The 13110-nt window shown below is 45.1% G+C and overlaps 1 pseudogene; it reads left to right on the top strand.

The window, feature by feature from the left end:
• Positions 1–432: 432 nt before the first annotated feature.
• LOC123491285 overlaps positions 433–13110 on the top strand; it is a 202868-nt pseudogene continuing 190190 nt past the window's right edge.

Consider the following 13110-nt stretch of genomic DNA (forward strand, 5'->3'; position numbering starts at 1 on the left):
ATTAATATTTGCCATACATGTTGTATGTGTCCTTGAGCGCAGCTCTGGCGCAGATGGAGGGAGACTGTGGACAGCATTAGGCTCTGAGGGGGGAGTCTGCAATTAAAAGGCTGTACGCAGCATCCCGCGAGGTGGTAATGCCCAGGATCAGCTGCTGTTCTAATGTCATTTCATCCCCCCTATTATTCACACGGCCTGTTTGATGTGGGAATACACTGGGGACTTCATCACCCACCCACACCCCTAACCCCCCCCAACACTACCCCACCGCTTTTATAACCCCATCTCCCACCCTGTCGACTCTACAACCCCCTCTCCCTCCCACTCCCTGGTTTGCACAGAACCTCCCCTTCTGTGTCTGAATGCTTATGTTGGCTTTTATCGCTTCCAAAGTAAACAGAGTCGCTCTGGGGACAAGAGAGAGAGAGAGAGAGAGAGAGAGAGAGAGAGAGAGAGAGAGAGAGAGAGAGAGAGAGGTGGCACATGCACATTGTCAGTGTGCTGCTGGCTACCGTGGTTACCTACGGCAATAGAGACACAAAAGCAGAGAGAGAAAATTGTAATTGAAAAGGAGGGAATAAAAGACCACAACAAGAGAGAAGGAAGACCAGGGCTGGAGAGAGAAAAAAAGAGAGTGGTACGCTGTGCCAGAAGGAGAGCGAGAGAGAGAGAGAGAGAGAGTGGGAGAGAGTGACAGCGAGAGAGCGAGCAAGAGAGAGCAAGAGACAGAGTAGCGAGGAAAGAGAGCGAAGGATCTTCCTGCTAAATGCGCAAAGCATCCCGTTACCACACGCTGAGCTCCATGGCCAACTCAGGCTGTCTGCTTCTCTCCGGCTCTGGGATGCTACCTCACTCCCTCCACTGTCCCCCTGCCTTCCTCTACCTACACCAGGTAAGTCGCTCCATCTCCCTCCCTCTCTCTCTTTCTCTTTCTGTCGCGCTCTCTCTCTCCATCTCTTTCATTCCTCCGTTCGCTCGGCAGCACGTGATAGCATTGTGTTTCCCGGAGTACTTCCCCAACCCCGACCCTGACCCTTCCAACACAAACCAGGGGTCATCTCTTCTCTTTTCTCCTTTTCAGCCTTAATTTCCTCCTTTCTTTTCTTTTCTTCTAATCCACCCCGTACAGATTTGAACAAGGGAATTCATGAATTAGTGACGTGAGACTGGGATACGACATGTTTGTTTAGATCACGGCTTCATGACTCATTTTTCTGTGACTGTAACACTGCATATTGTACTGCTCATTTCATGGTCATACTTTCCTGTCACTTTCCATTGTGTGTCAACACTTTTCACTGAGAAGTTTTTTTACACACAGTCACTTATGTGCATTTTGTGAGAGGGTAATATATTAAGCAACTCTTTCACTCTTACTTTTCTGTCATGATCATCTGCATTGATATTTGTTTGAGTCATTATATGAAGTATAGATTTTTTGTTGAATTGATTCCTTTTCACTGATCCCTCTTGCTTTGTGAAATCTTAAGAGACTGTAATTGACTCTGCAGAGGAAAACAACAACCCAACAAGGTGACTGTTAAGAGCAGGCCCATGTGCATCTCTTGAATTATTCAAAACATTTTCATTCAGCGAAGGGGGGTGGTCGCCTGTTCAATTGTGTTTTTACTACCGCTAGCCTGTGTTGCAGTAAACAGTGTGTTACTGCATTGATTGAAGCAAATAATGTTAAAGCTGGCAGGATGGAGCCTCCTGCTTCCCCCTTTAAAACCTGCTCCCCCATCAGGGTAATGGCCCTCTCCCCTCCCACCCATCTGTCCAGCTCGGGCCCACCCCGACGGCTAGGCCCTCAGAGGGGGACAGGCATGTGGACGGCTAGGTGCCACTAGCACACATTTCATGTGGAGAAGCCAGGGCTAGGATTCCCCAAGGAAATACTGCTTTTATTCATGGCCTCAGGAATGTGTGTGTGTGTGTGTGTGTGTCCATATTTTTGCATGGGTGTGTATGGGGGTTGGGGTCTATATTTGTGTATGAAACAAAGGGTGATATGTATGACAATTGAGAATTTCTTCAATTTTACCACTGCTATAACTGACTTACGGAAATAGAGAGGCTGGTCTACAACGACAACATCATTTTCTGAAACACAAGAATACTGTACTGTATCTCTCCATATGATTTGTGACTGACTCTAGTAAAAAATTCTATATTACTTATTGTATGTCACATGTGGGGCATATAATGTTAGTCCCTGCTTCAAACAAATAACTTTTCTGCCCTGTTCAATCCATATCCTTATTAAATGGAGTAACACCTCAGAATTAATAGAACATTCAAAAAGGATGTTTTCACAAAATATCAAAGCTTTTACATGATTTAATTATTCACATTCCCTTGTTATGTGGGGCACACCGGGCCGATCCTACCCCTGCAGTGTTGTTCGGGAAATTACCCATTCATTGAATCAAGATTCAGCCTCTAGCCCTCCCCTCTCCCCCTTTTCTCTGTGCTGACCCCTCATTTGATGCGTGGCCATCGCTCCTTTTCAGACGGCTACAGGTCATTGCATCCTCTGCACCTCTCTTTCTCTCTGCACCTCGGCCCAGACGCACCGGCCGCCTGTGTGAGGGAAGAAACACACAGAGACTATAAGGAGAATAGATTGAGGTGAAAGCCTTTTCCCTAGCAGTTTGTTTGAATTCAAAAAAGGGGAGACCGCATTAAAATGACTTGGAGTGCTTTGGGTATTATGTTGGAACATGAAGCTGTATGATATCACAGGCGTACAGAGTTTTACTACATAAAAGATTACTGAACCAATACCTTTTCCTGTTTTGCGTTGCGGCAGTTTCACTGTGTTGTTGTACCTCAGCAGGCGGCTTTGATGCTCTTTGTAGTGGGTTGCTGTGCATATTAATCTTTGCTAAATGTTTGTTTACATTAACACAAGAAGAAACTCCCCGTGGTGTAATGAGAGAAATGCGGCTATTGTGATTACAGAATGGCAGTATCATGCTACCGCTCGCTGCTGTAATTCAGAGGGTATTTTGGGACTCTACTACATGTGAAAAGCTGCCCGTCTGTCTGCGGAGATGATGTCATCTTTTTCTTCCGTCGATCAGTATTTACAGTAGAATATTCCATGAGTTATGGTGTCAGATATGAATTAATGAATTACAGTATGTTGTTTACAAATGGTGGGATGGGATAGGTGAACCCACAGTATTTAGTCGTGGCTTGTACAGTTGCTGGGCCTCAGTTGGTATCTCATGGATTTTCTATTTAGCAGGCTTTGGGTGGGCATCTGGCTGTGGTCGTAAATGCAACTCTATTATCTAAGTAGGAAGCAGTTCAATTAAAAAGAGGGAGTTTCTTAAGGCTCTGGAGGAAATCAGCTGTTGTTTTTATGTCTTACATGACCCTCTGTTTGAGCCTCCTGCCATATCTGGAGATCTCACATTTCTGAAATTGCTTTCTTTGATTTGTAATTGGATGTTGTATCATTACATTCTACTGTGTTGATATTGACCCTTATTGTTATATATATTGATTGTTTCTGTGGGTGTTTTGCGTTATTAATTTCCCCTCACCCGTTTTTTGAATAGCATCTTAAATGGTTAGTCAACCTTTAAGGGGAGCTTTCATGCGTGTGTAGATGGGGAGAGATCGTCTGGTTTCTGGTTTCACCTGTTCCTCTGCCGGTGGTGTACCAGGCAGGCAGCCCAGGGGAGGTCTGTGTCCTCCTCCACAGCAGCGTGCCACTGATCTTTCTTCTCTCAGTGTAACCGACTCCTGCCTGCGTCGACAGTGTGATCCCTTCTACACAGCCGGGAGTGGAGGGAAGACAGAGGCCGGGGAGGAAGGGATGTGGTGAAAACTGGGAATACACCACGCACACTTTATCTATCTATCCATCCCTCTATCCCTCCCCCTCGGTTCAGGCCTTGATCCTCCACTGCCTCGCCAGTGAGAGGCTGTTATACCCGGGGGGACGGGGGGACAGTATCTGACAGTATGGGGGATTCAGGTTCCAGGTCTCCGGGGATAGGGCTAATTCTAACGGTGAAGAGACAGGGCCTTTCTAGGGGATAATTATTGTAGGCCAAGCTGTACTATTGACAGCTGTAAATGGAGACGCTGTCTGTAACTGGGGGCCTAATAGGTTTCTGTTCCTACATGGGCTGTGTGGGTGCATGGGAGATGGGTTTGAGAAATGAGCCACAGCCTCTTTGGGCTTTGGAATGAGAGTGTGGAGGAGGCAGGAGGGCTGGGTTCTCCCCCTCCACTGACCTCAGCGAGAAAGGTTAACTGAGAATGGTTGTCTCTTTTGGCGCGACGCTGAATGAGACCCTCACTGTAAATGGCCTTTATCGTTAAATGGTTCCTGTTGAAGCTGGACCCGGTATTCTTTGAAGATTACAAGAAGGCCTGCAGAAGTGAAGGCTGTTTACAACACCTTTCTCCTCTTTTTATATTCATTGACAAGTTATTTTATATTTTATATTTTCAACTTCTGTTTCATAAATTCGAAATGCATTCATAGCATTTGAAATGATTTCATTTTGTCACCAAGAAAGCTGGGCTTGACTCTCGCTCTCGAAATCTCTCTCTCTCTCTCTCTCTCTCTCTCTCTCTCTCTCTCTCTCTCTCTCTCTCTCTCTCTGCCATTCAGCTGTTTTGTCCCTTAAACAGCAAATTCATAACAGCAGAACAAAAGCGGAGGGGACTGATTGAAATGTTTTCTCACTTTTCCTCGCCGCTCTGGAGGAGAATTGTAAATCACAGCTCAGTCGTTTATGTTGAAATTTCATTTGGTGTGTGAGCTGAGCAGAGTGAGGGCTAGTTCTTAGAGGGGATGCCAGTCACGCCACACTCCCTCCCTGTGACTAGTGGTTCTCTTAAGGCTACCTACCGACTTACTCTGTTAGACCGCTGGAAATGGAACTAAATTACATTTCCTCCCCACAAAGAAGAATGCCACAAACAGTTAAATAGATTTACACATGCATAAAGCCGTATTGTGGGGGTTTGAGTGTACTGTTTTTTGGGGGGTAAGGATTTATGTTGATTCACGATGATTCACAGGAGAATGCATACTTAACATTAGAGTGGGGTGCAGTGCATTAATAAATGTATATTTACATTTTGCCAATAATGCTAAACATCCCAGTCATTAATGGTACGCATTAGCCTGGAGTTGCCCAAGCTTACTATATGCATAGCCTACAGTGTCATGCGATTAGCATGCACAGTGCTTCTGATGCTAATATACTCCACTTCCTGAAAACAAAGTGCCAGTTGTGGATGTCTTCACCCTCCAGTATTCTTCCAGATTTTTTTTTTATAGCATGTCACAATTTAATTGAGCTTTTAATCACTATTCATGTAAAATATTTACTGTCTCAGGAAAACTGATCCCAGATCTGTCCCGGGATCATAACATCATTTTTCTCCTCATTTAATGAAAGTATAATGCAGTATTTTAATGTTTTATTGGGGGCAACACCAATACATGCCACCAAGTGCATTTTACAACTATTTTGTTTTGTAATCTTCTGAAATATCATAGGAGTATTTCCGTTCAGCCAGGGTTCAGAAATAGGCCAGTGATCAAAAAGGGAAGTGAACTTGAGTGTTGTCAACCTTGTATCTCAGTGGCCTCATTCTCTATGCAGAGATTTAATACAGCTCAAGAATATCCGCTTGGTTTTGCAATCGCCACCATTACGTCCGCTTGAGCGCTCCTTTAGCTAAAGAGAGACCGCGAGCGGAGCAGGCTGAGGGGGCAGCGAGAGGGGAAAGAGACGAGAGACGAGACACAACGCCTCCCTGTCTTAACACTGCGAGAGCTCTCTCTATCTCCCTCCCTCTCTTTCACACACACACACACACACACACACACACACACACACACACACACACACACACACACACACACACACACACACACACACACACACACACACAGGGATCAAACGGGGAGGATGATAACCCCACTGTGAAAATCCATTAGAACTATGTTTGTAAGGGTGACTCTTTTTACTGAAATAGAATCTATCCTGAGGTTTTCTGTTTCTCTGAATGGCTCAGTAAAATGCTTAAGCAGCCCAAGCAGCTTGACTCCAATTATTTCTTTACTGCAGTAACTTAGCCAGCTGTGATTATTATGTTTATAATGTAGAGTCACTCTCATACTGTCCTTCAAGCCTCCTCCTCTCAGCTGGATCCTCTCAAATGAGACATAATATCCTGTGTGCTGAGTTAACAGAGTGACCATACAAGTGAATCAGCCATCAACAGCCATTAAAGCCACCACCTTTTTATCACCACCCTGCTTAATGGCAGTAGTGAAGGATTATTACCGTTTCCTCCTTTCCGCCTCGTGCTCCTTCCCGTCCCGCTAGGCTGTTTTTCCTCTGTCAGTTAGACGGGGCTCGTGAAAAATAGTTCTCTAGGCAAACACTGAAATTTTGTTTTTCAAAAGGTCATTATCAGTCTTGCTCGAGCACCAGTGTGTGATGTGGGACTGCAGCTTGAGGAAATAATTTATCTTATCAGAGACACTTTTTAGTAGTTCTCAGTGATTTTTTATATTTATTTCCGCCTCGACTTGCAATATTGTCGTGGCTAGCTTCTCATTTTGAAGCAGGTAACTGTATATATTACTATTAAAAGGCACCAGGGGTCATCCTCTAAAGAAGATCAATATTTGAACTATACTGTTGTGGTTCAGCATATACTGGTGTATAAAATTAAATGGGGCTTGAAATTGATTTTAAATTCTCTGTGAAAATGTCCAAAGGTATTTGGAAATGAAAGTGAGGGGGAGGAGGGTACCACCCAGCACATACCAACTAGATGACCTCTAGCAGGCACATTTATAATTGCTTTTGTTTCTTCAAATCAAATGAGCCCTTTTATTGTGTTTTTTATATATATTTCAGAGGTGGGACTGAATTTTCAGTTACTCCACATTCTTTTTTAAAGCCTAAAGTTAATATGAAGTAATACCTTTAATTCCGATCACATCTCTGCCCCTCCTGTCAACACTCACATACAGAACAAATCACCATTAGATGGTTATTAGAATAACAAGTGGGCCGTTATACACCTTCCTGCTATGTGTTAAATAAACAAAACATATTCTCACACTCTTCTTCTTTCCTGGCGGGCAACTGAACAGGAATGAAGTTCATTACTCTCCACTAGGTGGATAATCACCTCAAAAGGTGTGAAGAAGCGTGTGTAATTTCCCCCAAATCAGTGGCCTCCTTCCCCGTCTGTCTCCATTTCGTTGGGAGCCTAAATCTGGTTGTTTTGTCTTGCAGCAGTTTGTTAGTGGAGCACGCCTCTGTGTTTCTCTCCAATCATCTATCAAGGTGAGCTGTGTGGGAAAGAGCATCGCCTCGGGGTTCCTCCCCATGTGCTTAGGAGGTTTTATTAGGTCCCACAGGACCACTGCTGTGGTGCCTTAAAAAATGGAACTTACAAATTACTGCCTCCACGCGCCCTGTGTGTGTGTGTGTGTGTGTGTGTGTGTGTGTGTGTGTGTGTGTGTGTGTGTGTGTGTGTGTGTGTATGTGTGTGTGTGTGTATGTATGTATGTGTGTGTGTGTATTTGTGTGTGTAAGCCTACGTGCATATGCTCTATAGGTATTTTGCACATGCATTTATGTATGTATAAATGCACCCATGTAGGTTTTCATATGCGATTCAGATTAATGTAAATGAGTATGTGAGTGAGAGAGAGAGTCTGTGTGTGTCTGAGTTCCATATTAGTGCAGCATGTCCTTGGGAGAATATAGGAGTGATCATGTGCTACATGTCTCCAAGGGGACTCTTGGAGGTGGGGTCAGTACCAGCTGTCATCTCCCTCACGGCTACTCTCTACTTTATGCTATTCATGTTAGGAGAGCTAAGCTACTATGGAGTCACTCTCTCTGAACCAGCAGATATTTCCCATTTCTCACCACTGTTCAGACCTTTGCTTCTAATTTAATGACTCGGAATTGTAACTCCACATTGTTAGCATTTAGCAATAGCAAGTAATGAGTAGTAATTAAGGTTTTCAAAGAGGGTAGTAAAGGCTGAAAGACACCGCTTTTACCAAGAAAACGTTGAAACAGCACAGTCAGAGGAGATATTGTAGTGCGGAGAAAGGCCTAATTTACCAAGCCAACTGTTTTTGTAATGTAAATAACTTTTTTTGTCAGCCAGACCACTATCAGCGCTAACGTGAGTAATCAGTCTAATATCCTCGGCATTCTGGCTCCCTCAATGAACTGTAATAAACTGTAATAAATTACTCTGCTCATTTTTTCCAATGATTGCTCTTTCTGGTGCTTGGAGAGGAAGTGCTAATTAACTGAATGTGAATGCAATTCTAGGGCAGAGTGGTATCAATGCGAGGGAGACAAATGTGATTTAGCTCTGTCGAGAGCGAGTGGAAAATTGCTGCGTAAATTGGAGGTTGTTGCTGCCGAGAGTTTTCTGTGTGCTTACATTTCATGGGTGAGAATCCAATCTCGCAGGGCAGCACTGCCCTCTCTAATACACTCTAGTGTACTCCACCTACTCTATGATAGTGTTCTAAAAGCTCCCCAAATCGCCTCTGTAACACACACATATCTCAGAGGTAAAAGACATTGTGAAGCCGAGGAGTTGTGCCGGTAGTGGGGGAAAGATGGAGACAGCTTATGCTGTACAAACAGCAATTTGCTTCATCTTCCAATTGACCAAAATTCCTCACATTCCTTGTAAGCAAAATAGACAGGACATTTTCTAGTATTCACAACTCCCCACTTGTTTATGGAGCTTGTGTATTTTTCTGCTTGTGTATTTTCCAACCTGTGAGATAGTAGGTGCTTCAGATAGATAAGGCAAGCACCAACCTCTCTCTCTCTCTCTCTCACTCACTCTCTCCCCTCCTCTCTTTTCTCCTTTTTCCTCTCTCTTTCATCTCTGACTGCGATGGCCATTTTTATCTATGGGTTTGGGCAGTTTTGCAGAGAATTACGGTGACAGTGCCATGGAAATGATAGGCCAGCAGTGAGATATCTGTGCCTCATAAATTCTCCATTCCTCAACATACTTTACGAGGGAAGTTTGTGTGCGTAAGACAGCCAGTGTGCCACCGTATCCATCTCCACCTGCCTTTCCTTCAGAGCCTAGATCCCTCCATACACTTTAAGACAGCAGCCGAGCTTCTGCTAGATTTATAGATGGCTGCGCTAGCAACACTCATTTGAGAATTTAAATTTTAACTTTCATTTGGTCTGTAAACAATGCTTCTGATGATTTTCGCCATGCATTTTTTTCCCACTGGTGCTAGATGAAGTTTCAGGCTCTTTATGGGGGGGTCCAGGCAGTACCATTAGGCAGAGATGAAGAGAAGGAGATGAAGAGATGGTAACTACATTACATCAAGCTGATGCACTGCTGTGTGTGAAACTGTACTACTAAACCCCCAGAAGGCCTTGTTGTAGTGAAGTATTGTACTACTGTATCTGCAAAGGTCATGGGCTCCTCTGATTATACTGTATGAAGGCAGATCAAAGGCTGCAGGATTTTAGATTCATATTTTTTGTGTGATTTGTGTGAAGGGGCTTTTCCCTCAGAGAGCTATGCCCACCACGATATAGGGAAAAGGACTCTCTAAGTTACAGCATAGAGTAAGTTAGCTGAGGGCGTTGGCTGCTGCTGTTGATTTGGTCTATGTTTCACATGCATTATTCTACACTCAAAGTGTGATGTTGGCTGGCAAATTGTAGCTTCGCATTTCAAACAAATTGATATTGCCCAGGAGTGGTAGAATAGGGAAAACATGATTTATTAACTTTTTCATTTATTTAATTATCCCTGTTGTTTTGACCACACTGTATACGGCAGCCCTCTGTTTTAGTTTTTCAATGAAGGTCTAATTCACTTCCCTAAGTTGCGGGGTGATTCGATGAGGAGAGTTTGAGTGGGTTTCCAGGGCCATGGCACTTCCCAACTCAATTAAAGTAGTGAGCTCCACTCCTTTATTGGGTAAGCTTTGGCCTCTTGTTTGGGCTGGAGAAGTAGTGGCTGTAACCAGTGAGGTCTGTTCCATCTTCAATCACATCTTCTCACTCTCTCTCCCTCTACCAGTCTGTTCACACAAAGACAGAACATCCCATAGGGGACTGAGCACCAAGCCTGGTACTATATGTAGAACCAGTGGACCTGAGGTTCGCAGTCATCACTCACTTGATCTTCATGTAAGACTTTACCCACGGATACACCATGATACCTGTAAGTCAGTCAAATAGGGTTTGTGTTTGAAGAATACTCTATAGGTTTTTACAATCACCTCCGGTATTCCCAACATGCCTCTGATGTCAGCACACCTGCTTATTGGCCAGGCATACCTCTGTCTTTAATGAGACAGAATGCTCAATGGAAGCAGACAAGGCTCTTTCACAGGGGACTTGATCTAATCTACTCCCCCTCAACATGGACATTCACTGTCACTGACACACACACGTCATCTCCAATAAACTTGGTGAAGGCAGATCATGTCGAAGCCAGCCTCTCTGGTAACTGGCACTGGCACTCGGTTAAGCTTTCATGTTACACGCCGCACACGCCATTGTTTGCGAGTTCATCAAATTATTTAGGTCCAACGTTTATTTTTATTTGTACCTGTCTTTTCGATTTTGTTTACCGGAGAGCCCCTCGAACAGAAGCTGAAAACTATAAAATCAGAGTGTTAGAAGAGTTTTATCTGGAGAAAGAAATCACTCTTTCTCTTTTTGATCTCTCTCCTCTCCTCTCCTCTTGTTCCCCCTCTCCCCCTCTCTGTGTGTGTGAGAGCAGGTGACTACTCACTGCATCAGTGTAAGTGCTCACCAGCAGGTTATTCCCTCTGAACTGGGGCTCTTATTTAATGCTAATTGAAACAATTAGCATGTGAATGCAGAGGAAATTACATAATTGGAGTAAGATAAATATTGATGTTAATTCATATTCGAGGAAGAGGGGACCCTGCACCGGGTTCCTGTAAATGTAGCCCCAACCCTAATTTGCATACATAAATCTGGGCCAATTAGAAGCAAACATGATTGCTGTTGATGTAAAAAATATATCAATTAACTGTTAGAAGGCGATGTGTCACCTTCATGGAGAGATAAGAGAAAATGGGAGCTGGGGCATTATGGGGATTTATTTTCAACATTCCTCTGTGGTGTATTTACTGGTGGATAAAGCTGGAAGCAGCTGCAATGGAAGGTTAAATGACATCCATCAGACTGTTAGACAGCTGACCAAGGGATGAGTCTTTTCATTGTGACTTTGTAATAACTGCAGCTCGGTGCCGCACAACAAGCCAGAGTGAGACGGATGACCTTGCGTGGTCCGTTTCGACGGTCTCCCAAAGCTCTCATCACATGGGAGGAACTGTAAATACCGGGTGAAGTCTTGTTGTTATATGGAGAAGGCAGGGAGAGGCTCTACACTGGGGGGGATGGAGGTACAGTACAGTATTTGGTGTTTGGGTACTGGTGGCACAGAGGGGGCAGTGACCCAGGACAGATAGCCCTGGCCCCTGGGCGCTATGCGCTAGGCGAGGGGGATGCTGGGGTCTCAGCAGGCTGCCATGACTGAGCAGTCGTCGGGGTGGAAGTAAAAACGTCCCCTAGAAGGCAGGCGCCTACCATCTGGACAATGGCCCACGTCTGCAAATCAGCAATGTGCAGCCGACGGGCCATCACACAAACACACACACACACACACAAACACTACACACTCATACGCACACTCAAATCTACACATGCACCTCCCCCCTATCTGCGGTAATTTTTTTCAAGAAAAATAGGAAAGAAAGAAAGCGGGGGAAGGAGAAGGAGAGCAGTGCCAGGAGCGGGCAGTGGAGAAACCTCATTTCTTCCGGCATGCTGCAGCGAGTGGGTTATTGAGGTGGCTGTAATTTGATAAGGAGAGGAAACCCAATGGACTGTGAGCAAGTCAGCAGTTTGAGGCCAGTCACATTTCTGATGCGATGTGGAGGTGGTGGTGGTGGTAGTGGGAGAGAGGCAGGGGGGGAGACAGGAGGATGGGGTAGGGAGGGAGTGGGGTTCCCTGACATTGGAAATCTCACTTCCATGGGAATGGAGAGAGGAGGGGAGTAGCGGCTCTGATCCGCTTGAGGTCCGATATGTTCTCGGACGTAGCCGCGGGCGGTGTTCCCAGGCGGATGGCCCACATACCCCGGTCTTATCAATCCTAATCTGGGGATCTCCCCCTGAGCCCCTTCCATCCCTACCTTTCTACACATGCACCTTATTATGCTTTCCTCCAGTCACTTTTAGTTGTTGTGGCTGTTTCTTCTTTGCCAGATAAGAGACACAAGTGTGATCAGCGCAGGCCTTTGATGTTCCCATAAATAATGGGCCAGCGCGGCTCACTCCAGAGCCCTCCGCTTCCTAGTTCAGATCAAAGATTAGCTCCACGTCAGCCCCAGCCCAGTCCAACCCTGGAATAAAGCACTTTATTGGATTCCAGGAGCCCCGCACGGTGCGCTAGGCCCTCTCTCTCCAGCACCGTCCCTCGTCAGACGCTGGGGGAGAAGACTTTCACACGCAGCCTATTGAGCTGTTTGTACTCCCAGGATCTACAAGAAAGAGAAAACAAGAAAGGCTGAACAATGCTGACATTTTAATCAACACCACGTTCAGAGGCAATCAACAACGAAATCCAGACCGTTGAAAAATCCCTCGGAGAGAATGGAGCGACAGGGGGATTGTTGTGAAGCTACTGTTAAACAGGCTGTAGAACGCTCGCTTGGCCCTCTAAGGCATTGGGATCTGGCGAGCCGATGCAGGAAGTTAGGCTGGTTCACACATGAGCAGCCGCTGTTATTTGGCTGAGTGCATAGTCCATCTGGGGCCTGGTGTTTTACAATGGCAGCGTACCATTCTAAAGGTCGGCGCCTCAGACTCATGGACTTGCATATGAGCAGGTATGGTCGGTAACTGGATGTTGAGTTAGAATGGCTGAGCATTATATAGATAGAGAGGCTTCCCCCATGGTCAAGCTAAACAGGAATCCTCCAGCAGCATTTACAGGCATGGAGAACCCATTGTTAACGTGTTAAAGAGACCACTCTCTAAGCCTTTTGTGAAGGAT

This window comes from Coregonus clupeaformis, chromosome 7, assembly GCF_020615455.1.
Source record: "Coregonus clupeaformis isolate EN_2021a chromosome 7, ASM2061545v1, whole genome shotgun sequence".
Taxonomy (NCBI): Eukaryota; Metazoa; Chordata; class Actinopteri; order Salmoniformes; family Salmonidae; genus Coregonus; species Coregonus clupeaformis.